This window comes from Chiroxiphia lanceolata, chromosome 2, assembly GCF_009829145.1.
Source record: "Chiroxiphia lanceolata isolate bChiLan1 chromosome 2, bChiLan1.pri, whole genome shotgun sequence".
Taxonomy (NCBI): Eukaryota; Metazoa; Chordata; class Aves; order Passeriformes; family Pipridae; genus Chiroxiphia; species Chiroxiphia lanceolata.
Window position 1 is genome coordinate 30,077,617 of NC_045638.1, and position 27,192 is coordinate 30,104,808.

At 37.1% G+C, this 27,192-nt stretch overlaps 1 long non-coding RNA gene across 1 annotated transcript; it reads right to left on the minus strand.

The window, feature by feature from the left end:
- Positions 1-5,727: 5,727 nt before the first annotated feature.
- LOC116783279 lies at positions 5,728-26,555 on the minus strand. The gene is made up of 8 exons (XR_004355601.1): positions 26,165-26,555; positions 24,603-24,792; positions 19,151-19,191; positions 18,254-18,315; positions 12,607-12,658; positions 11,912-12,094; positions 7,113-7,277; positions 5,728-5,748 (listed from the first exon to the last, which is right to left on the minus strand). It is a non-coding gene; the product is annotated as an uncharacterized LOC116783279 (long non-coding RNA).
- Positions 26,556-27,192: the final 637 nt, after the last annotated feature.

Below are 27,192 nucleotides of genomic sequence, written 5' to 3' on the forward strand. Positions count from 1 at the left end.
GTGAAGAAATGGGGGTACCCACTGAAGTGAAAAGTTAGAAATCTACTTTGACTTCTGGAGGTACCAGTTCCACACCAGGGTTTACTTTTACATTTCACCATTGTCTCTTCAGAGCCTCATGGTTTCATGCAAAGTAAAGGTGACCTAACCTTTTTTTGGTGCTGCCATCTCTCTGCTGAATGTCACTCATAATTATGATGCAAGAATATTACTACCTTTTGAATTTTGGGTGGTCGTTTGTGAGGCTTCATTCTTGCATAGCCTTTCGCAGAAGATGTTAAGTATGTACAAATGACTGTACTGAAGTGAATATTTAGGAAGAGTTAAAAAAAGACTTCGATATACCAGCGTGACTTCATTGGTGGGGCTGGAGCACTTATGTCATGTGGAATCATAGAACAGCTCAGGCTGGAAGGGACCTCCAAAGATCATCTGGTCCAAACTTTTCTGGAAAAAAGGAGAGGCTGTGGGAGATGGGCTTGGCAGGCCTAGAGAAGTGACAGCTTTGGAGGCAGTTCATTACTGTCTTCAACTATCAAAATAGAGAAAAGAGAGCCAAATGTTCCTTGTTGTTGCACAGCTAGAGGAAGAGAAGCAAAGGACACCTACTGTAAGATGGGAGCTTCCCACTGGGTTTAAGGAAAAACCTATTCCAAGTAGTGTGGTGAAACAGACACACCATGGCAGATATAACTCATCTGGACAAGTCCCTATCAACCCCTACATTTGAAATCACTACTGTTTTGAGTAGGGTGCTGGACTAGATGACCCATAAGGGTCCCTTTTAATCTATGTTATTCCCTGGTTCCAGAGCTGTTCATAACCCAGTGGAGACCTGAATGATTTGAAAGATCAGTCTGGTCAGCTGAAAGGAATTTGCCCTTGGGGTAGCCCACACACAATCCATAAGTTACCATCATGTCAGGATTTTGGTCCATGTTAGGTAAGGAGAAGGCTTACTCTTTCTGTAACAAGCCTCTTAGGCCTATACCCTCAGTTTCTTCTTCTTGCTTATGACCCTTAACTTGTCTTTTGCTGTATTATAATTCGATTCTGCATATACTTTTCTCTTTATTCCTTCTGTTGATGAATCACCTTTTCAGAGTCTCCAGGACTACTCACTTGAGTAAAATTAGTAGGACATGATTGAGGTTTTTTTGCAGAATACCTTTTGGCTAAAATCCAAAATGTCTTTACATCAGCAATTAAATTTTCATTTGTATCTGTACCTCACCAAGTAAATGGGACCCCCATCCTGACTGTGATATTTCACTACATATGCAAAATAAATGATAGACATTAATACTAATGATCCTTTTGTCTCAAACATTTAGACTTTACATCTACACAGTCGCCTCACTTAATTTTAAAGATGGCAACAATATTGGCACTTGATTTACTTTTAGCAAAATTTGATAATGCTCAATTAGCCTTTTGCTCTAATTAATTTTTGGTGCTCATCAGTATTGCCCTCTAATTTACCATGAGTACCTTATGAGAAAGTAGGTAAGGAGTAGGCATACCCTAACAGCTTTTTTTTCATTCTTCAGCCCTTAGATCATTTGAATCTAAAGGAGAAGGAATCCATTTGTAATTAAATCTGGTCAAGGATGTCAAGGAAGAAAAGGAGGCCTTCTTCAAATACATCAATAACAAAAGGAAAACAGAAGATTATGGGGGGTCATAACTAAGTAGATCCTGATAAAAAAGGACACAGAGAAAGGAGAGTTACTGAATGCCTTCTTTTCATTGGCCTTCACTGATAAGACCAGCCTCAGGAATCTCTGATCCAGGAGATCAGGGTAAAGGAATCTTGGAGGAAAGACTCCCTTGGGCATGGGGTATCGGGTTAGAGAACAACTAGGCAAATGTGACATCCACAGATCCATGGGACCTGATAGGATACATCCATGAGAGCTGAGAGAGCTGACAGACACTGTAGCGAGGCCACTCATAATCATCTTTGAAATGTTGTGGAAGAAAGCAAATATCACCCAGGTCTCCAAAAAGGGCAAGCAGGAGAACACAGGGAACTACTAGCCTGTCAACCCTACATCAATCTCCAGAAAGATGATGGAATACCTCATTCCAGAGGCCATCTCTGTTAACATGAATGGCAAAAAGATGATCAGGATTAATCAGCATGGATTCACTAAAGGTAAATCATGCTTGACTAACATGATTGCCTTCTATGATGAAAAAACTATCTGGATGGATGAGAGAAGAGCAGTGAATATTGTCCACCTCTACTTCAGCAAGGCTTTTGACACTGCCTCTCACATCATCTTCATAGGCAAACTCAGGAAGTGCGGACTAGATGAATGGAAAGTGAGGTAGATTGAGAACTGGCTGAACAGCAGATCCCAGAAGGTCATAATCAGTGGCACAGGGTCTAGTTGGAGGCCTGTCATTAGTGGTGTCCCACAAAGTTCAATACTGGGCCCAGTATTTAACTTATTCATCAGCAAGTTAGATGAAGGAACAGATGCTGCCTCAGCAAGTTCACTGATGACACAAAGTTGGGAGAAGGGGCTGATACCCCAGAGGGCTCTGCAGCCCTTCAGGAGAACCTCGACAGGTTGGAGAGATGGGCAGAGGAGAACTGTCTGAAGTTCAACAAAGGCATGAGCATCAGGAATAGCATTGCCAGCAGGTTAAGGAAGGTGGTCCTGCCTCTCTACTCAGCCCTGGTGAGGCCACATTCTGGAATACTGTGTCCAGTTCTGGGCTCCTCAGTACAAGAGGGATGTGGAGCTCCTGGAGTGAGTCCAGTGGAGGGCAATAAGGATGATTAAGGGACTGAAGCATCTCTCCTATCAGGAAAGGCTGAGAGAGCTGGGCCTGTTCAGCCTTGAGAAGAGATGACTGAGAGGGGACCTCATCAACGTATATAAGTATCTGAAGGGAGGGTGTCGAGAGGATGGAACCAGGTTCTACTCTGTGGTACCGAGCAATACGACAAGAGGCAATGGTCAGAAACTGATGCACAGAAAGTGTCACCTGAAAAGGTAAGTACTCACAAAATTTCTGAAGAAGCTTCTGAGCAGCTCTTTTACGTGCCGGGACTATACAGGCAGGGTTAGCTCCAGAAGCCTTTAGAGGTCACCTCCTTTCATGAAGAGAACAGAGGTAATCACAGGCCAAGGCAAAACCCACAATAAAAAATGAGCCATACTGTGTTTGATCATTGCCAGGCTATTAATTTCTCAGCCACTGCAAATGCCGTCTTTCTCAGTAGTTATTTAGAAAGTCAAAACAACACTCTCTTGTTCTGATTGTTGTTTCCCTGCATATATTGTGCTGTCATACAAACTATCATTTTTATTTCAGTTTCTCTCAAAAGTGTGTGATAAGGTACATCTACCTAATTCTAAACAAAATTCTAGGTGCAAAGGTTTTTATGCTTTAGCTTTTTTTCTGTAAACTACCAGTGATGTAAGAAACATGACTTAAACATCAGACTTAAGACAGCCTCATAGAAGTTAGAAATAATCTTTCTTGATCAGTAAACTCACTAAAATGATTTGGTATATCTCAGACATTATTCATATAAAATAATTTTTAGTGTCACTACTCTAAGAATTAAAAAAAATGTTTAAGTCCCAGAAAAAAACCACATCGGATTCTATTAATTTCAATGCACATTTTAATCTCTTTTCATAGCTCTGATAAATACAATGTATCAAGATGCTGCTTTTATTTACCCATTTTAGTAGTTTTGTTGTTAATTCTCTTTCTTTACACCATTAGTACGCTTCTGAAATTTGTATTTAATAGAAACATAAACATTTTTATTTTGAACACAAGCTTTTGAAATATTCATTATCAACCTGCTGGCAAATTTGAATTCATCTTATACTGATATAATCTGAAAAGTTTTGTTCCTTATAATTAACGTATTTATTTATTATTAATAATTGAGACTAAATCTATTTTTCTTTTTATTGAGGATGAATTATTTCCATTTGTTATAATGTTTAAAAGATTGCTTTTACCTAATATCTATTGCATTTAATAAATATTTTTCATCAAAAAAGTAGATCAGCCAGGTATTGGTACTGTCTACCTGCACAGTCTGGTCCATTACAGTGCACAGTTTGTGACTGTTCAAGCACCGAAATAGATAACTTCATATCTACAGAGAAAATCATGGTTACCTATATCATCAGCAATTGCTACTTGCTGTTGCTTAACCAGGTTCTACTCCCCATACAACTATGCTTGTTATCTCCCTTCTGAAAAAGAAAGACACCTACTAAACCCATACTTTCTTTTGTGTATTTAAACATGTATCAAGATCAATGTCTGGAGAACTCTCGCCAAGTGCTGGAAATAAATCTCCGCATTTATTGAAGAGCTGTCTTAAAAAGGAAAGAGAAGCTCTAGGCACTGGAATTTGAATTTCCCTGAGTTCCTGTGGATAAGGCAAAATTCTTTAAAAATGAGATTAATTTATCAATTGAACAAGTTAAATGGGTGTGGTGGATTTTGCTGTACCAGGTTGCTCAAAGCCCCATCCAACCTGTCCTTGAACAGTTCTAGGGATGGGGTATTCACAGCTTCTCTGGCCAGCTTGTTCTAGTGGCTCACCTACCTGATATTAAAGAATTTAATAGAAAGAATTAAAGAATATTAAAGAGTTTCCATAGTTTCCAGGATGATCCATTCCTTAATTTTACCATGCACAGAGGTGAGGCTGACTTGTGGGTAATTCTCAGGGTTCTCCTTTTCACCCTCTTTTAAATAGATGTGATGTTTCCCTTTATCCAGTCACTGGGTAGTTCACCTGACTGTCATGACTTTCAAATATTTTGGAAAACAGCTTAGTGACTACCTATGCCAATTTCTTTAGGACCCTGGGCTACCTCTCATTGGATCCCATGGACTTTGTATGGTCAGGTGTCTCAGACAGTCACGAGTCTGATCTTTCCCCATGACATGTGGGATTTCATTCCCCTAGTCCTTGCCTTGAGATTCAGGGACATGAGAGATATGGGAAGTGCCATTGCCAGTGAAAACCAGGAAAAAAGTTGCCAGCCTTCTCCATGTCAATTGCCACATGATTTCCTGTCTCATTTATCAGTGGGGTAGAATTTCTCTTGTTCTTCTTTTCTGATTAAGATAATTATGGAAGCCCTTGTTATTATTCATAAAAAGCTTGACAAATTCTTCCCAAGACATGTGTCCCTGCTTCCATTGTGTATACATTTCCCTTGTGTTTGTTTGACCAGGAGGACCTTACTCAGGCATGCCGATGTCTTGTATTCGCTGCCTGATTTCCTGCAAATGGGAAGTGAGAATTCTTTTGCTCTAAGAAAAATAAAACTGTCTTCTGCTTCTTCATTCTTGAGGGCAATTTCCTGAGGGCTACCAGCAACTATTCCCTTAAAGAACTGAAAGTTTGCTCATTGAAATTTTAAGATCTTGACTTTACTTTTTGCCTGGCTTGTATCCCTTGAGATCATATTATTTTCACCAGGGCATGATCACTGCAGCTCCAGCTACCATGGACCTCTCCTTTAAGTTCCTCTGAGTTGGTGAGCAAAGGCTCCAGCAAAACATCTCATCTGGTTGGGCTTTTCAGGATTAGATTATCCTCAGTGTTCTCCAAGAGACTCCTAGACTGCTTGCAGCTTGGTGTGACATTTTTTCAGCAGATTCCAGATATTGGACCTAGTACAGAATCATGGTGTTAAATTCTGCAGCATGTCACTTTAGAGTTAAAGAGGATTTTCAGATTCTTCCCATCTAAACCTGAAGATATGAGAACCTCTTAACCATATATTCTCAGCTATTCCAGTTTAATATCTTATATTTAAACTGCAGTAACACTAATCATATTTAAACAAGATGGCAAAGATGAGGAGAGATACATTCAAGAAATGTTCAACTGTCCCTGTAAAACCAGTCAAAAATAATTACTTGTATAGTCAACAACTTATAGACAACTGCCAGAACTGTAGAAATATATCATCTTTCCATGACCTTGGCAATATTCAACATGAGTCTAGAAAGTTTTAATATGTCTGTGACAACATTATCTCCAGTGTGAATTAGGTTATGAGCCTCCTTGATTTGTATCATTACCAACTGTTTATAAGGCCTGTGTTTTTTAAGATGGTTGATCAAAAAAACTTTTTTAACAAACATTTTGCAGTTAAATCACAGCAAACCCAAATACTGTTGTCTTATTTCAGATTTTGTTATGGAGAATTATTTAATTTGTCACTTCAGTGATTTACTCCTGAATTAGAGTATTGAATTACTCTACCTGAATGATATGCTTCACCTTCAGCATCCTTTTCTACAAGTCCATCTAAAAGCATCCATACAGCACATTTACATCCCTGTGCATCCCTGCACAGATTGTAACTTGAGAAACAAAAACATCAGCTCTTTCCAATTGTCCTGTCCCTCTGTAAGCCTTTTACTGGGGTTTAGAATAACACCAAACCAGAGGTGCCAAGTGCTGAGATGTGTTCCTCACTGAAATATAGACTTCTTTTCTGGAAATAAGCTAAAAGTAGAATATAATAATTGTTAGCTTATTGAGGTTACCCAAAATGTTGTCAGGGAAGGCCATGTTTGCGTGTATATCCCTTGTCAGAAATGTATAGTCTCTTGAGAGAGAAGCTGGTCTCTGAATGAGTAATAATGACTCAAATATAAACTTTTAATGAGCCTTTAAGCATTTTTAAGATAAAAAAATATCAGGACTCGAATGTGAAATTTACCACTTAGAAAGTGAGTTTAAAAAGAAGCTTCTGGGATGGCCATGCAAATTTGGGGTGTTGTTTTGGGTTTTTTTCCTTTTAGATTCTTCTTCCTCCTAGATTCTGGAGGAAAAGCATTGCCTTCTAGCAAGCCCTGAAGAGGTTAATATATTCAGTTTGAATAAAACAAAAAGCATAGTAACATTTGACACATACAAGGGTATAGGAGCACATTAAGTGAATGCAAAGAACTGGCAGCTGAAAGGCAACAGTTGCATAATTTTACCAGAGTAATGAGAAGTGTGCTACATATTAATAAATATGTGACCTTTTTATCTTGATTATTTAAAAATCGTGTTATTTAAAAAATGAATAAACAAATGCTTTATTTATCCTTACATAAAACCATAGTTTTACTTGATGGACTGTGTAGAATGATTTCTGTATTGGTAAAGTGGAGTGCAGCTGTACAGGTCATTGTAGCATTTATCACATCAATTTGTTCCTCTTGTCATTTTAGAAAATCTCACATCAGGACAATCATCTCTTAAGCTAAAGCTGAAACTGAAACAAGGATATGTAAGTGTATTCATTTATATGTAATGAAATTTTAAATTCCTAAAAGACAAATATGATTAAAATTAAAGAAGAAATAAGAGAAAAGCCATGCAAGTAAGATTCCATTTAAGTTTGTTATGTACTTTAATGAGACACAATTTCTTATTTAAAGTTGTAAAGATTTGATTAATGTTTTATTATCCCCATCATTAATAATCATAACGGCAACTTCAGAGGATTTGTATTTAAAAAAAAAGGCGGTTAGTTGAAATTGTGAAACAAAAAGTGTTTTGCAACCTCTCTGTTTTATTTCTGTTCTATTGTTAATGATTTATCAAATGCTAAAACCTCTAGATCAGTTCAATATAAGTAGTTTATGTTATAAAATAAATGCTGATGGACAGTTAACCTAATGTAACCTAAATTACTCAGCTTATTAAAAGATAATTTATCAACTTTCCAGCAAGAACTGAATTGTCACAGGAAGCCACAGCTCAAACCCTTGAGTCCTTTTGTGTCTCACAGAGCTGAAAACCCAAGCTGCTCAGGAGTCTTACAAAGAGCAGTGTTGTGAGCTAGTTGTCCAGGCACAGGGAAGAGGACACTCTTGAGGTTCTCTGTCCCTGCCAGGGACTCAGAGTCCAGAGGCACAGGGAGAGCAGTGCTGCTCAGGTAGGGAGAGCTAACTATTAAAAGTTAAGCACAGTGGACTGATGTGTTACATGGAGCAATTTGGTAAATTCTGCTTATTGAGGAAACTGTAGTTATGCTACCCGAATCTATTGATAACATGTCGTGGGCTTTCTTATCTCCAGTTTCTCATTTGCCAAATTGAGAGATAAAACCACCTCCTCCTAATTGCATATTTCTCTATAATAACTACACTGTAAAGCATCACGGTTGTTGGTTTTCATAAAGGATATAATTTATACGGCCAAAATGGCAAATACAAGAGTTAAAAGTTGTGGTACATCATTAAACTTTCCAGAATTTTGAATAGTTATAATAAGTAACCTAAAAAAACGCATCTGTCTTCACCCACAGATCTAAAAGCTTGGTTACTTGAATGGGAGATAGGGAAATGGTCCCCCTTTCCTCATACCAATGACTTGGCAAGATAATGTTTTTTTTCTGGCATACTACCAATCAGATACCTCAACTCAAATAAAACCATGATTGAAGGATGTAGATTTCAGGAAATATCATGCTGTGATAAAGGAAAAGGCATATGGGATATGTAACAGTTAGGAATAAACAGTCCATGTGCAAATCATGCCAATAATCTTTATTCTTTCCCCCCCCCCATTTATTATTTCTATAGCTGCTGTTACCGTTTGCATTCCAGTCACTTCTACTGGCTCCAGTGAAAGCTGAGACTCCATTGTAATACACACTCTTCAGATTCAGCTACTATCCTACTATCCTGTAGCTCTTTCAACTATATAGAGAAGATAAGCAAAGTGTGTGCTAAATGACTTAGTGTTCCTGGCATCAGTGAGCAGCCAAGACCCTGAAAAATAAAGTGACTTGCTGAACTGCACAACGGAAGTCTGTGGTAAAGACAGCAGGTCACCACAGCCATCTCATGTTGCAGTTCTGTGGTCTGAAATCCAGGATTGTTTTTGCCTGGTTTGGGCACTTTTACCATCTGTTCTCAAGGACAAAAACCTGCTTATGCAGAGAACTGATATGGTGTAAAGTCAGAGCAGGATGTAAAGAAATAACCATTTCTTTAAAAAATCCAATGAAAAAGCTATCAGGATTTAGAATGGAGCTATTTTCCTGATAGCTTAGTAAGCTCTATAGGTTTTTTAAAATAGTGGAGGACTACAAAAAAAAATATAAAAAATCTGCAAAAGTCTGAGGCTGGAATTTCAAAAAAATAAGAGCTGTCTGTAGGACATTACTATGCTGATTTGCTCTTTATCGGTAGTGGCATAAGTATCACATCTCTTAATTCCAGTGCTAACAAAACTACAAAAACTTACATGCAAGATTCATACTGCACAAGGAGAAAGTTCACAGAGCTCTTATCAGAAAGGACACCTTTCCTGACTGAAATAATCACCTAGCTAATCTACCATCATAAATCACAGCATATTCCTATTCCTTGGTCTTCATTAGAGGTCATCTTCAAGTATCTGTGGCACTACATCATGTGGTGAGCACTTTGGTTTCCTTTTGAACAAGTAGGCACATGTTAACATTATATTTTGTTTATATCTTGAGTTTAGTTTCTGTATTTGAGTTCATTCTCTTCAGTATGTATTCAAATGATAGACAATCCGTCATTCTTACACTGACCCATTCATGACTATTGTATTAAGGAAGCTTTGTGTACTCTGAATAGGTTAATTGGTTGGTAGCTTAATCTAAATTGGAGTCTGTTGAAGACAATAAGCATTTTTTTTAACCAGTGGCATTATACACAGAACTATTTCATTCATTTATGTGCTTCTCTTTCTCTTTTTCATTTCAAAATGCTATTGTATTCTGCTTTTATTTGTAGGGGTTTCTGTAAGAATGTTGCTATTAACTTATTAGACTGGAAATAGGTGGAAGTGGTAGCTAAATGCTGCCTGTTTTCTTTCCACTGAATTCTCTGCATGCAATTTGGAATTCTGTTTCTAATAAGATTATAAAGGAAATAATGAAAACCAGTAGGATTGTTCAGCTAGCAAGTTTCCTTAGTGATTAATGAGCTAAATAATAATGTTTCTCTCTATGGTCAAATTTTGCCTCCAGCTTCACCAGTGAGAAGCCAGAAGTAACTCCCTTGATGTCAATCATAAAATGCTTTGGAGCTATTCTAGATTCACTATGGTAGATTTAGTTACTGTGGTATAAGTGATCAGAGAATTTGATTTCACATGTGTCAATAGTTTAAGGCTTGTTTGTGGTTTGTGGGTCCTTTTTCAGAAAATTATATACTTGTATAGCCTTTAAAATTATACAGCCAAGAACCTCCCTAGTAGAAGCAAGGAAGTCTCACTTTAATCATACGACACAAAAAGAGAAGAAAAAGACAAGAGACTGATTGTGAGTCATGAGCTTATACATATGAGAAATGGTGAGTGATAATGGTTTCAATCTACCATCCTCACTCTGGCTGCAGGGTTCCTTTCAGACTGATGCATGTAACACACTCGGCAGTGTTTTCCCACATAAAGTCTTACAGTTTATACAGATTCTGGATAGAGCATCTACTGAGTAAGTTGGAAAGAAATGGAAATTGTACACCATTCCTCTTTTAGACTCAGCAAAACAGAGTAATTTTTGCCACTGGATGCAAAGAGCAGATCTAGAACAAGTTATGGGTAGCATATGTTTCAACATAGCAACTCTTCCCTACGTAGATCAAGCAATTAAGTTTATATATGTGCCATCTGTCTAAAGCTCTATTTTCAGATTATCAGGTAAGCCTGCCTAAGGTCCCCCTTGTTCCCCCAAAGAAAGCTTAATGAGGAATGAACATCTATTTCCACTTGCCTCTTCCCTAGAGCTTGGCAGTGTAGAGAGTGGGTTGGTACTAAGAAAAGTGGGTAAGAATATTGATAGTTTCTGGTGCAGCAGAAAGAAGAGTGAAATCCAATAAGCAGACTAAAGTTCTATAGACCTCAAAGACACCAAAAAGCACCCTTTGCTACTGTTCAGCTTTTTTCCATAGTGAAGACAGACATTTTAAAGACATTTCCACATAATTTTCTTTGAGAAGTATACAGAAGCAAACCAAAATCATCAAACTCGACATCTCTCTAACCTTCTTCATACTTTCCATTTTAATTTTGATTCAGAAATCCAGATCTTTTTTTTTTTACCTTTCTTAAGGACGGAAAGAGCAGAGGCTACCTCTTTTCTGTAACTCAGGCATAGTTTTGAACAATGAACCACGGAAGAAAGTCCTAGGTGATGGATTTTTTTTCTACACCTATCTTTTGTTGCCATGTGTGGAGATGGAGGATTGACAGCATGCTTTTCTTCTCTTAAGCATGCACTCTTAGCCAAGGCCTTGATTAGCACATTTCTGCCAAAAAATAGGCTGTAATTACTTTTAATAATCAGAATGTTTTTGCTATATCAGCATGAGATTTAGACACTTGAGGTATTTTAAAAGCTCTATTCAGGAGCTCAGTACCACCTATTACATTTGGGGCAAATAAAGCTTTTAGAATAATGTTTGAAAAAGCAGCACCCTGTAAATATAAGGTGGTGTTGCACCATATGGAGACTGGCTTTATGACATATGGTTTGAATTAACAACTTTAAAACTGTTAGGATCAGTTTTTCTTTCACTGAAGGAAAAAAAAACACAAACCCACGAGATACATACAGTTAAGTAAGCTTCAGTAGCGGATACAGACCCAGCTTGTGCCAACATGTGCTAATTCAGTTAAAATACTACTTAGGCTATATGAGTTGGTTTGGGGTTTTTGTTGGTTTTTTTTAAGCAACCAGTACTGCCAGCTGTAAATGTGTTTTATTACTGTTAGTACAAGGACCATCGTCACCACTACCATCATTATGATTGTGGTCCTCATTAAAATAAATTATTTTTCTTGGTTTTGTATTAAAGCTATTTGAAAAGATAGGGCTGAAAAACAGATGAAAACAAAGGATGGAAGCGGGTCTTCTGATCTCACCTAATTGAATCTTTGTTGGCTGAATTGATCTGAAAAAAGTTCAAAGATCTGGGATCCATATTACGAAAACATTGCTTCATTTAATCAAAACACACTTTGAAGTGCCATGCTTGCAGACCACCTGTAGCTTTGAAATCCAAAGTCATGGGAAATCTTCCCTGATGATCCACAGATATGATATGTCTGAGAAAATAAAAACAGAAAAGATAGAGTTCCTTGTAAATCTCTTTTATATCAAGGGTTTTCTTAAGCCATTTACCCTTTTCTATGCTGTCACCTGGAGAAGCAAGCAAAGCACTCAGCATAAGGAAGTGCATATCTTTTCCATTTTTGTTTCACAACTTTCATTGTTGCTGCATTTACAGACAGTTCCAAAGACAAAATAGCCATGAGGTTGTCCTTGCTCTAAAGTAAGTGTAGCAATACTATGAGAGCTTCATTTCTCAGGACTCATCCTGCATCTGAGAAAGTTCAGCTCTGTACTGAAACAAGAAACAACCATAGCACATGCTAAAATAGTGGCAACAGAATAAGGAAAAGAAAAAGAAAGAATCAAAATACAACGTGCAGGGCCAGAACCTCCTCTATGCATGCAGGTTATTGGCACAATGGAGCTGCAACAGAGAATGCTATGATGGACGTGAATGACATGATGGATCCTGTCTCCTTAGCTTCAAAAATGTAAAATTTCAGACCTTCATGTCCTGGATAAGCATTCTTCAATACTATTTTCCAAGGAGTTTCTATCTGGAAAACAAACATAGTAGGGACATGACTAATATGCTCTACTTTTCAGCAGTCATCAAGCATTATGTCTTCCCTTTGGAATCATAGCCATCCAGTTTTATTTAGTGATACTCAGAAGTTGCTAAGGACTGGCAGAAACCATCACAGGATCACTGACTTACTCAACCTGTGTTCACAGAGAGCCTGGTCAATTTTTCTTCTCAACAATTCAGATCTCAGAGAGGAAAAACAGCAAACAAACTGAAAGTTATGTGAGAACAGATTAAGCTTGCTCAGCTACAGTTTATACCTAATTTTCTGGTAATGGAACTCATGTTCTAGTGAAAAAAAAAAAAAAAAAAGGAAAAAAGAGATCTTCCAAATCTGGTTAGGTTTTTCAGCTACACGCTGTCATTTAAAGGAATCCTCATCTGGTTTAGAAAATCCTATCATAGTGCATCCTAATGCTGTACTACAGCTCCCAACTGCTTAGAAGAAAAGGGACAAAAGCCCAGTATGTTGATGTACCTGAGAGACTCACAGCACATGAATTACTGGGATGTCCAGAGCAAAGACCTGTGCTCCCCCTTACTGTGTAGATTATATATTTATTGTAATGTAAATGGTCAATTCTCATTGTATGTAACCTAAGTCTCTCTCTCTCTCTCTGGAACTCCTCAAAACAGGGTGCCAAGGGCAGAACTCTTATTTTAGAGTAACATGATCAAATCAAAATTCTTTTCCTAACAAAAGAGAATAAAAACATACTAGTCTTTGTGTGCTGCTTTAGTGAAAATGCATGGTAGAATTCTGTGTAAATACAAAATGTTGAGAACCATCAGGGAACAATCCATAGATATGCCAACTATAATGGGAACAGTGTGTGGTCCACTGATTGTCTATCACAACATATTTAGTAATTTTCAAAAAAACCATTGACACCTTATCTCATTTCACAAAATCCAGTATTATACCCCAGAAGAAACTAAGGTGTATAAGGTAGAATATGCATGTGCTGTCATGTAATAAACACATATATTGTATAAAGGCAATGTAAAAGAACAGAAATGTTAAAAATAATTATTATTATTTCACAAGATCATCAGGATCTTTGTCTTTCATATTCTTCTTCTAATTGTAACATAAAACCCCATATTTAAAAAACAAAGCAAGCATAATAGCTTTACATGGAAACACATATTGGATACCTGAAATATGGTGACTGAAGCAAATAAGGATTTGTCTTGTGCATCTACCTAATTACATGTGAAAAAACTGAGGTTTTGCCATTTCAGAAGAAATGTGGCCCTTAATCTCCTGTCCTAGAATGTACATAAAATATGTCTGCATCTGGCTCTTATATGTATCCTGCATGTCACAGTCAACATCTGCATTTTGAAGTTGTCAAGTAATGCCAAAAAGTTCACATACTTTTATTAAATATATAGAAATCATATGTGAGCTTTTCTGTATAAATGTGCAGATAGATAGATGGATAATTTTGGCAAATTAAGTCTTCTTCCCTTGCTGATAACACATCTGCCAGCAAGTGTGCTTTGTGACAGACTTTTGCCCTTCTCTACATCAATATCTGATAGTTAGACAGAAAAGAGGCATCACTATATTAACATATCTATTTCTCTGTCTTCCCTCTACAGGTGCTAAATAATTAGTACTGGTTGAATTATTCATTGCAAATAATATTCATTGTGAATTTAGCCAGTTTATTTTTTTTATTTTGCTTACAAATGATTCAAGAGGCAACCCTGAATTCTGCAAATATATTCGTTGCTTATAAGTATTCAACAAATACTTGGACAAACCTCTTTTGACCTAGAAAAACACTGGTTCATAAATCAATTTCTTCAGAAAATGATAATGAATGAATTGCCATCATGAGCAGATGTCATAGTTTTTCTTTTCTTGTTGGTAGACTTTATTTAAAAAAAAAACAAGTGAAAAGTGCTAACTAACAAATAATCTACACCTGGAGTAAGTTTTCTGGCTCATAACCATTTATGAGACTTTTGAGATTAGCAAATAGAAATCACAGAGAAGGAAGAAACTTGTGAATATGCTACTGAATATATTTTTTGTTTTCCACTGCCAGTGTGTAATTTTTTTTATGTCTAACCAAGTGTATTTGGAGAACAGGAATTGTGACTGTCTCTGCATTTGTGGTTAGAGTGTCCCAATCTGGAATGTAGTTGTATCACAAGAAGTAAATATAATGATAATCTAACAGAATAGCACAGGCAAAGCTTCATAGTAGACCTGATTACAACTGACTGGGATAAGGATGGTTACTTACAAATGCATGTTCTCTCCAGCATTCTGGATTGGAATTCTGTATTCATCATTAAGGTTGAGAATTAAATTTCTCCATAAGCAGTATAAGTTTTCCGCCAGTGTATGTGTACACAGAAATACATATCAACTATCATTTTAAGTTAGACAGAAATCTCAGAAACTTTAAGCTGCAAGAAACTTTAGCAAAATAAAAGAAATGAAAATATGCTTATAAGACAACTTTAGAATAGAGGTTACTGTTAGGCCACTTACAAGTGGAGTATCCTTAAAGACTTTATTAGAAAGAAATTTTTCTCTTATCCAGAGTTCCTAAGCAGATAAAAATCAAGGGCTGTATACCAAGGAAGGCCATGTACAATTTCTTCTAATCAAAAAAAAAAATGAAGAAGTGGATCAGCATTATATTCATGCAGCACAGGAGGACAAATTATAACAAAGTCTATTTCACTCCAGCTCCTTCTGTCCTTATGCATTTTTTTGAAGACTTCACACTCTCCCTTACATATGAAAAGGGGAAAATTCTGCTGACTTTTTATCACTACAGATGAGGAGAAATTCTGCTCAGTTCTGGACATCCTGCAGGTTAACCCCTGCCGAGTCTATTTGCTGAGTCTTGAGAAGGTTACTAGAGCAGAAATATCACCAACTCTTCCATACAGAGTGACTACATGGCTTGAAAAAGTTGGCATTTCAAGATTACACAATATTGAGTTCTATGTGCAGCCTTCCAACTATGTAAATTTCTCACATATTATAAAATGAACATAATCACATGGTCTAATGTCAGCCAGCTTCTAAAGATAATTGTTTTTCTAGAAGAAAAAGAAAAGAATAATGTTGCAATATTCAGCACAATATTATTTATCATTTTCAGCTAGACCAATTTTATTTTGAGATCCTGTATTAAAAATTTCTGTATTAGAAATATCACCAAATGGCTTTTTTTTTTAAAGTAAGCTTAACTTTTGGTGAGGGCTTTGGTCTTTCTGCTTATGAAGAGCAATAGGGCAACAGAAACACTGCAAATCCTTTGAGCCCACAGACATTAGTATATACTGTACCAAGATATATGTTATTACCATGAAACACAAACGTGGAATTGACCTCACACCTCTTTCCAGCTGCAATGGATATCGATACAAAAATCCCTGTGAACTATTGAATGGATTCCAATAAACAAAAGGGCCTGAACATCAAAGTACAAATGTGACACTTCAGCCAACATCGTTATGGCAAATTTAGGTTCAATATGACAAGATCTGATGATCCACATAATTTTCCCGATTAGGACATCATCAAGAATTCAACTGGTAAGAAAACAGCACCTCGAAATTCTACCTATGAAACTCCTTTAGACAGGAGAGGAAGCTTCCCTTACTACACAGAGGGGAAAAAAATATAATGAGGCAATTCATTCACATTCAGTGTTTGATTGTGCCCAATTGTTTGTCTTGGACAGCACAAATCCTGCTCTGTCATTTAAGGTACTAGCTACTTATTGTCATTGGGCTAAAAATGGCTTTGTTATTGATGTATATACAAATGAGCTTGCATGATTTCTCATTTTTTAAGGAAGCGGGTGAACAGTCAGGTTGCAGTATTACACTCTATTTAATTTGCCCTAACTTGGGCCAGGATGGTTTTTCCTGCTCCCCTAATCATTTTCTTTTTGGGCCAGGCGTTTCCTCTGTTTTCTACATGGTGATAATAAAAACTAGTCTTATTTTGGACTTACTTTTCTACAAATTCAGGGAATGAGAATCTACATGAAGGGCATCTGTGAAGTTTGGGCTGTCATTTTCAGCAACACCTGCACTAGCTAGAACAGAATGTGAAACCGCACCCTTGGGTTTTGGGTGCTTATAGATGTCAGAATAGACCGAAAGACATATCAAGCAAAATGCCTTTACTCAGTTCAGAAACTAGTTTCCAAGAGCTCAATTTCATAATTTCTAGCTCACTCCTAATGAAAGGATATAATTGTGTATAACATGACTGTTTGGAATCAAAATTAAGGAACCAGACGTAGGCAGCTGCAAGCTGAGGCCTTCGGTCAAGTGCTGGTAGAAGCAGGTTGAGACCAGCAGCAGCACGACATTAGTTAATTAATTTCTCACTTTGTCACACTTCCATAGGCTTCATCCTGACACACCACATGTTGTTAGGTCTGTGGAGTTGAACCTCAAGAGCCTGTGCCTCTAGTTCAAGACATCTTGGTGGTGTTTCTCCTAAAGTAAGGAGCAGTAATGCCGTCTACAGCTGTGCTTAAGCTGTGTTAAGATTAAGGACTGTCCAGCTTGTAATTGGAGCTCATTCCTATGTATTCAATGTAGTTTTTTCTTTCCAGTTCTTTGATCTCACCAGGTCCCATCAAATGTTCAACCTCGGATGACACATTTTACCACTAGGCTCAGAACCCTGGAACACTTCTTAAAACCTCCAAAAATTTCTGCCATAAAGATTGTTTTACTTTTGACTAGTTAATTACTTCAAAACTGTAGACAAGACTTATGTTTATTGCACTGAGACAGGTTTTTGAATCAATTTCTGTTGAACTGAGGCCAGAATTTATTTTTTTATCTATCCCTTGTGATTGCTTTACACAATGAAGCTGTATGCAGTCTTGTTATTTGCACGAACTCAGCAATATTCTATTTGTCTGACTACACAATATACCATTGTATTCAGTCCAGTCCTGTACATGAGGGCTTGAAGGGTAATACTCCTGCAATAGTGTAATTTATACTTGAGTTCCCAGTTTAGCTTATCCCAAGGCATGGCATCTGCAAAGCAGATATGAAATCCTATGGCACAACAGACCAATTTACCCTCCCTCTAAATTTCATGTGTATTTCTAATCTTATATATGGGGGGTTTAGGTGTTTGGTTTTCCTTTTCCTTCAGAAAAATGGCAAAAGTAAAATTTCCCCTTCATATGAAAGATTTCATATTTTGTATCTCTGTGTCCTTGGGCATTTTATCAAGCTATTTTCTTTTTCCATATTATCCTAATGACCAAACTCTTGTTCTTTATAAGAAAAATATAAAGGGAAAAATGTTTGCTTCCACCACTAGCTTTAAATATTCACCACTGGAAACAAGACCTTTATACTAAACCTGGTAGTTGAGGCTTAATCTAAAGTGCTTTATATTAGTAATTGCTGTTACCCTGAAACACAGACTTCCTATCAACTCTTAGAATTAATTTACTTCTTTGGAGTTATTATTCATAAACACATACATGTATTGCCTGAAACATATTAATGATTATCGAATTCATTACAATGGAAAATTATCTAAACCCACCAAGTTTCGTAAAGGTGTTTGGTAGAGCTGCCTCCCTCTTGTCCATGTTAAACTTAGATCTCCTGGCAAAGGCAAGTAAGAACCAGATGAGAATTTGTGGGATCATGACCAGAGTGCTAGAGATCAATACTGGTTTCGGGGTTTTTATCGATACATTACAGATGATTCCTCCTAATGTTGTCTAATCAAGATTGATTTGCAACCTAGTTGAGAATGCACCTTTCATAATTTCTCAACTGTGAAGCAAACGGATGGACAAAGTTCTTGTGTTCCAGTCCTGAGCCAGTAGCCTATTCTCTGCATAGAAGATCTTTTAGTTTTTTGAAGTGTGAAAGAGAATGTGGCTGTGATTTGTCTTCTTTTACTTTAATAGATGTTTATATCATATAGTCAGTTAATGACTTCATGGCTGAATTATTGCTCAGTTGTCTGCTATGCTTTTTCTTTAATTTTTATTTGGCCATTCCTTACACTCTTCCTACATAGATGCAAAATTACAGGGAAATATCCATCTAGTTATTCTACAAAATGGCCAGACCCAGGCCAATAACTTTTTATCACTACCAAAAGCCTGCTGAAAATAGATCTAGCTATTTATTTTAGACATCTTAAAAGGCAGATTACCCTATTTGGACTCAGTTCATTGGGTTCATGAAATTCATATATAAATTGCAAGAGTGACACATCTATAACACTTCCCAAATGTCTAAAGTACTCAATCATTTCTATATCTGAGAAATAATGAAAAAAAAAAAGAATAGAAATGGGAACTAATTGATATTTTTTTGGGGGGGAGACACAAATATTATGAGTCTTCTATGACAGAAAATAAATGTTTTAAAATGTTTACAAAATATTTACAAAAATTATCTCAGCTTGAATTTCTTTTCTGATTACCTGAATCATTTGAAACAATTCCAGGACCTTAGCTGTTGATGCTGAAAATATAAACACAGTAAATTTTTAAATATACATTGTAGTCTACTTACTGACTTTTATTTTTTTATTTATCCTTTAAAATAAACACAGAAATTATTCTGCAGTAGAAAGCAATGACTGAGTATTTTGTATTTCACACAGAACTACTAGAGACTCGACACATAATCTGCAACAGTGCACAGTTATACGATGAGTTTACCAGACTCTTACACACAGGATGCATGTGCTTTATTACATAACAAAAATACATATGTGGTAGCCACGGCAGCAATTCATCATGTATTATTTCATAGTATGCATTATTATCATATGTACAGATAAATTTAATAAATATAGAAGTGCAAATGCTAGCAGAATCAGCTGCCAATACCCAGATCCTGAAAATGTCATTAACACACTTACTGCAGTTCTTTTAAAAAAAGGTTAAAAAAATATTTGATTATATGAAAAAAAGGAAAATTAAATAAAATTAGCAAGTAAAAGGAAAAAAAGGCCAATTATTTCAGTCAGATAGGAGTTGAAAAATATCTCCTACAATTAGAAGTCAAGCAGCTCAACCTACCCAATTTATCAAAAAGGCAGATAAGAAAGAATTGAACACTCTTTCTAGAAAAACATGAACAATATTGAGGCTGGTGAGGGGCTTTTCAATCTAACTAATGGAGATACTAAAAGATATATTGGCAGGAAGATTATATGAGTTTCAGCCTTGAAATAAGACACAGTATCCTAGTGAAGATACTTACATACTTGAATGGCTTAATAGGTGTAAGTAGAGTCAACATTGCCTGGAATGTTTCAAAATTAAGTCTTTCAAAACTCTGGTGTTGAATAATATTTCCACAAGAAAATCAGCCTGAGCCTTCTGATGACATGGCCGTGTTTTTGCTCTTCTCACCTTTGGCACCTCTCAACAGGCACCTACGAAACTCTTCCTTCTTTCCCTTTTTTATAGGTTGGGAAGATTTGCATTTTTATCAGGACAGTGCATTTTTTACTTTACCTTATAACACAAACTACAAGGAAATCTCATGCTGGTAGGAACAAAAGCCTGGAAGGACTTGTCAGTTGGCCAGATATATTCCTCTCCGTAGGTTTACTAGGGTTGCTAGACTTGGTATAAGGAAAGTATTTCTCTACAAATGGAAAATGAGGGGAGACCTCATCACAGTCTAAAACATCCTCATGAGGTGAAGAACAGGGGCACACACTGATCTCTTCTCTGTGGTAACAAGTGACAGGACCTAAGGAAATGGTCTGAAGTTGTGTCAGGGGAGGTTTAGGTTGAATATTAGAAAAAAGTTTTTCACCCAGAGGGAGGCTGGACATTGGAACACGCTCCCTAGGAAGTTGTCACAGCACCAAGCCTGACAGAGTTCAAGAAGCATTTGGATGATACTCCCAAGCACATGGTGTGACTCTTGAGGATGGTCCTGTGCAGGGATAAGGGTTGGACTTGGTGATCCTTGTGGGTCCCTTCAAACTCAGCAATTCTATGGTTCTGTGAAAGGTGTATTAGTTGCATTTATTTCTCTCTGCAACACAGAATATAGAATTCCCAGAGAATTTTCTTCAGATTGTTATGGGGTTTAGGATTTTAAATATATGTGTCTACATGTAAGCTATTAGTTTCCTCTATACTTTCACCAGCCTAGACAGTTCATGGAGGCTAGGACATAGCCGAGCTGACAAATGTCAGTAGGTGCCTCTTTAGAGATCTCCCTGGACACCTTCAACTGTATGGACTAAATCCACTTTTCTGTGGAAGCTTTTGTACTTAGCCCATATGCAGATAACATTATTTAGTTGTGAAGAGACGGGTATATCCCCGTCTTTGGTAGGAATGCACAAGTATAATGCATTTAATCATCTGACATCAAGGGCTCTGGGCATTGTGAATACCCTGCTATCACCTGTTCTCTTCAGGAGACACAATTTCAGTGAAACTCAAGCTGTTGGACTCAGGGAAGGGACAGCTACTACTCTGTGAAACTTAATGGTGTGTAATACATAAGAGAGAAGACTAAATGATCTCTTCCAGCTTAAAGTGTTATTATGGTTGTTCAACCTTGAAATGCAGGTTGGTGATACCCTCTTTTTGTCAGAGGATGTTGCTGCCTTGAAAAGAAAGTGGAATTATAATTCACAAAGTGTTTCTTTTTACATTTGTTGATTTAGAGATGCTGGCATTATGGTCCTGTCAGCGACTTGGCTAGACATACCCTTTTTTGCTTTTGTGGAAACAAAAAGCTCCTCTTCAGTATAGGTTTCTCTAGGGGATTTATTAGCTCTGAAGCTTAGATTCAGTTTTTTCTTTGAGTGAGCTGTTGTAAAAGATGCTTGTTGAAAATGTACCCCAAGACATTAATTGTCAGAGACAACCCCAGGGAGAACAAATGCTTCCAAAACTACTTAATGATACTTACCATCTATATAAATTTTTATATTTTCTGAGCACAGCCCAAACACTCACAATTAACATTAATTATATTGCCACTTGTAAAGTGACACCATTTCAGGGTGCAAAAGCTCATACAGCCTATTTTCCATGAAACTCTGAAGCGTGGGGTTTGCAGGACTATAATGGAAGTGGGTTTTTTGATTCCCCAGGCAACACAGCCACAATATCAAAATCAGTACATGAGTCAGCCCTCATCTTGAGTGTTTCTGTAGAGCCTGTTAGCTTGTTAGCAACCCATTGTCTCACTCACAAGGAGAGTCTGACCAAAAGCTCCTGAACACAGACATGCGCAGTCATCATGCCCGAATTGCACTCTTGAGTGTTTCCTACTAAACACCATGCCCTTTTCACCTGACCTATCCCATTACTAGATATATAAATAGTTCAAAGATACATATTTCATCAGCACTGAATTACATGAGAAACTTTAAATAATGTCTTTAAAAGGAAGAAAAATAGTAATGAAGTAGAAAGGAGGAAAAAAAATTGAGATGGGAGAAAGGAATGGAAGAAAAGGAAAGAGAGACCATGGTGCTGCATCTTTGGGTGACTAATCAAGTGAAATTTTATTTGATATAAAACCAATATGAAGTCATCTTCAGGCACAAGGTATGTAACATAATGCCAGGCAAGGACTGCTGAAACACTCAGCCAGTAATTTTAATTATATGCAAAATTTGACCAAAGCACAGTTAAGAGCTTCTTTTTTTTTTTTTTCTTCTAAGATATTTGCTTTGCTAAATATCCTCAGTTACAGGAGAAGAGGGGAAGCAAATAAATCAATGACACCAAATGACTTTTTAGCATACTAAAAGCAGAATGAAGTCTGGAGCACTAATAAGGTTTGCTGTGACTTCAACCCCAAACATTCAGATGTTAGTCAGCCTTCTTTCTGAAAGAACTGAGGAGGGAATTTAAATATTAAAGTTTTATTAAAGAGTTCTTGCAATACTATCTTCGTTCTGGTTGAGGGAAAGCTTATAAAAAAGATTCAATTAAACATTGTTTAAAAAAATTTAAACTGACAGATTTTTGAGGTTTGGATTTTGTTTTAAGTAAAAGTGTATGTGAATAATAACAGAAAATCATTTCAAGTAGGTCTATGCCTTCTCTGCTGTCTCTCTGTCAATGTGCTCCTGTACTGATTTTTTGAAATGTTTGCTCTCAGTGGTCACTGAGCAAAAGATATATACTATCAAGGAAAAGGGTGACACCATCTATATAGAAAGACCTATCAAACACACATGTTGAACAACCAAGAAAATCATCTGTGTCGTTTGTGGTTGTCACAGAACTACTTGTTTCAAAAGCAGGTAAATCAGTTTCAAACAGAAGTGCAGTTTCAGAGTTACACTGTCCCTTTTATTTCTGTAGGGGGTTCATTCAAAAAGACATACTTCGCAGGACCAAGTGGAAAGAGCTTCGATTAGGGCTGTACAGTATGTGACTAAAGGATTTGTTAACCTCAGCGCTTCAAAGCACACTTGAAAATAAAATTCAAATGGGCTCTTTCTTTTGTGGTTCTGCAGCGATAAACGAGTTCTCCATGCACCAATGCTCATGATTACTACTTCTCCAACATTGTGACTCTGGATGAACATTAGATCAGTCTAAGTAATGTCCAGAACATTTCATCCATACTAAATAATGTATGTTGTGGCAGGCCCCTCCATTTTGCTAAGGAAAGAGCTGCAAGTCTAGTCATAGCTTTTCTGGGGTTATATCATCAATCTTCAGGTGCTCTACAGAACTTGCAGACTTTTTCCAGTAAAGAAAGGAATGGAAGGGGAAACCCAATGGGTAATCAGGTTTTTTTGTTGTTTTTGGGTTTAGGGATTTTTTTCCCCTGTGTGTTTTTCTTTGGTTCTTCGGTTTTTTGATTTTGGTTTTGGGTTTTTGTTGGCTTTTCTTTTTTTTTTTTTAATTTAGATTTAAAGTTAGAGAATTTTTTCCTTTAGAGTTTACTCATAAGCTGTGTTTTAAAACCCATGCTTAAATCAGTGAAAGAAACTTACTTTCTAATGATCAGCTTATGCATTAGCGGAATAATTCATGACATGCCCCTAGGATCAATACTTTTAAAAATGCCAGTGGGTAACATCACTCACATGATTCATCTGAATATAGCAAATGGAACTACTCAAATACTAAAAGTTATTCACAGCTGTAACTGCTTAACAAACTCTTTACTGTTCATATGAAAATGAAATTCCCATTTTGCCACTGGAGCCTACCGAATGCGTCATATTTAGGGTTCTTCTGATTGTGACAACAGTCCATCATTAGCAGTGTTTCTGTAGTTATTCCTGTCTCTATCTTGGCATAAGAAAGGTCTAATAAAATTTATTCTCCCTCAAGAGTGAACACATTCCACAATAGGTAGTGGAACTCTCTCTCCTTGAAGCTTTACAGGAACCATCCCTTTTGTCTTGTCTGTAACTGATATCTGTTGGTCCTGATGACATATTTCCTGATTGAGGGCTGTGTATCTTGATGGCTTCTTTTTCCTCTTCCAAGAGCTGTTTAAGTCTAATAATTTAGGTCCAAAAAAAGTAACAAGCCTATGCTGCTTCTAAATGATACAGCTCTATCAGTAATCTTCCCTGGAAAATAAATTTGTAGCAAACATATTGACAACATCTAGGAAACATTTCCATTATTTCTATATAGATATTAAATATATCTTGAATGCCTCAGAATAATATGAATTTATTTCACTTTATGACATCAGTCTTCTTACATTTGCAATAATATTCAAAGAAAACTGTAAAATAGAAAATTACAAGTAACAATGGAGTTAAAATAACAATGGCTGAACAATGAACAATGCTCCATCTAGACTTAAAATAGTTTATTTATTTTTCCAAAAGCTACAGCCTATAAGAAAGGAATTGTATTTTCTAAAGGAGTAATTTAGATGAATTAGACCTGTACACACTGGATTTTTACCTAGTCTCAGTCAACACACATGAGAAAAAGAGAGTAGATACAGCCAGGGAAGAAGATAGGTGTGATCAGAGAACACTTTTCCCTGTTAGGACAGGGGAGTTGGGAAGAGAGTTTGAAAATCTTTAAAAAGGTATTACTAAGCCTCATAGCTCTGGAGATTTTGTGATTTTATCCTTATTGTCTTGGAAACCTGAAAAAAATACACTGTGTTGGGTTTTGCGTGTGTATGTTGGGTTTTGCGTGTGTATGTGTGTGTGTGTGTGTGTGTGTAAGACACTATTTTAGCACTGCTGTGAAGTTACACTGTCCCAGAGGAAGCTGTGACAGGTACCAAAATGGAGGGTGTCTTATTGTAACTAATGGTACTGCTAAACAAAACCCTGGAAATTAAAATAGAGATCCTAGGAGAAGAACTGGTTCTACCAGTTTACAGTATAAGTCACATCTTGTTTGGGGACCGAATCCGAGCCATTTGGTAGCCCTCTTGGGCTTTAAACTGTTCCACTCAGAAAACTGAAAAGCTGTTGATACTCCCTGTTTTCCTCAGACCTTCACTGTGACTCTCTCGGATACCATTGTATGGGAATATAATATACAATCTTCCTCATTCTCTAAGAGTGCAATAGTTTGCCCCTCACACTAAATCATTTTTGCCAACTGAAGAATAGCAAACGTTCACCAACTCCTCAGTAGGCAGAAAAATTCATGTTTTGATTCAGTTTTGGTTTCAGTGATCTTTGCTCCCACCTGGTGTCTCTAATTGACAGCTTCTTTGCAGTAGATGGAGACAGCAATAGGATTCTAGGCTTTAGCTTTAAATTATGTTTTTGAAACCTCATGAGGTTACAGAGGAGCGATTTACTTTGAGGGAAACTCTGATAAACCCTTTCAGCAGAAATGAGGGAAAGCATTGCAATAGAAATAGCACCCGTTATAACAGCAAGCAAGTAGCAGGATCACACACAAGGGACTGGCATGAAGCCACTGACAGGGCAGAGCACAGTAGGCTTACTCCATCCTCCATGCTACACAGCCTGTATTTAAAACATAGGCAAGTGAGAAATAGTGGTTTTTGACTAAAAGTCTGAGAGCATTAGGCCACCAGTAGGTGCAATGTAATCTTACATCTTGGATTTCAACACGAGGCCAGCGCTGACAGGACGAGGCTCAGGTTTCTGTTACTTACATTTTGTCCATCAGAAATCCTTGGCAGGACAATTTTGCTGCCAGAGCTGTGAAGCTCTGGGGCCAAACAGTGGGAGCAGATCTAGATCTAGATGACCAAACCCTACTTATAGACCAATACTATCCTGTTTTTTTCTGGAGTACAGCTGCCTGAAGGAATCCACAAGGTACACTGATCTTCATTTCATTGAGGATTTTGGAAACTTGGTTTCATAGGAAGATATTATCTCGCTACCAGTTTGTATTGGCTTCTTATGTAAGTTGTGACTTCAGTGAGATTTTTTCTGAATAAAGAGGGAATCACATTGGCAAACTTATCTGAATGAAGGACTCTGTGTGTGTGTGTGTGTGTGTGTGTGTAGGATAGAGTCACTTACATGAGCAGAAGCATGGGGCAGGCATCCGGGATCACACATATGGCAGATAAAGAGCAGAACAGCATGGAGATGATATTCTGGGGTGCTCGTGGGGAATTAGAGGAATGATTCAAAATGTTCTTTTCCTGCCAAAGTTCAAAGGTAGCCCAAATATCTATTTCTTATATCCACCATCCTCTATGGGTTCAGCAAGAAGCTGGAGGATGATACTTAAAACACCAGCAGCTAAGCATGTGTCTGTTCTACAGTGTTTCAACCAAGGCTAAAAACATCACCTTACACCTGTTTTCTTCTCCTTCAATACAACATTGCAGAGTGAAAGGATTAAGAATTTGGCTGTTCCTATCAGGAAACTTTGGATAAACATTAGCCCATAAGCCTCTGCTTCAAGCTTGAACATATATTCCTTTTAAACCACAAGCTCCTGACCTTAAAGCAGCAGTTTTAAAGAAGGTTCCTCCTTTCCTGATAGATTTGGTTTAGTTCATCATCTTCCACTGGTCTTTTAAAAATTTGATCATTAAAGAACTGAGAACTCATTTTGCCTATGTAAGCACTGAAGACCAGATATACTTTCCATAAAACAGGGAAGCTTATTCACAAAGTTTTCCCTCCTTGGCCTGCCTTGCTTCCAAAGGCAGTAAATCTGCAGCACTCTATGTATGGTTTTTGTGAAGCATTTTGGGATACTTCAAAAGTAAATTATTAATAAAAATATAAATTATTATTATTGTAAAAACATGTTGGCCCACTGTGTCATGTAGCATTCTCAGAAGCAGCATTCTTTCACACTGGGATTTGAAAAACAGCAAAGAATTTAGCTTGAATCAAATGACATTATGTATTTAGTAATTTATCAAAGCCACTTGGTAGAAATTGGGGAAAACATTGGTTAATCTTATTCATGTGGGAGCTTCCTGGTTATGCAGCAACACTCTCCTGTTTCTTAGTTCCCCTTTCCTCTCGAAGGCCTGTAATGCTTCAGCTTCCTATCGAGCTTGAAGCAAGACCATTTTGATGCTACAATA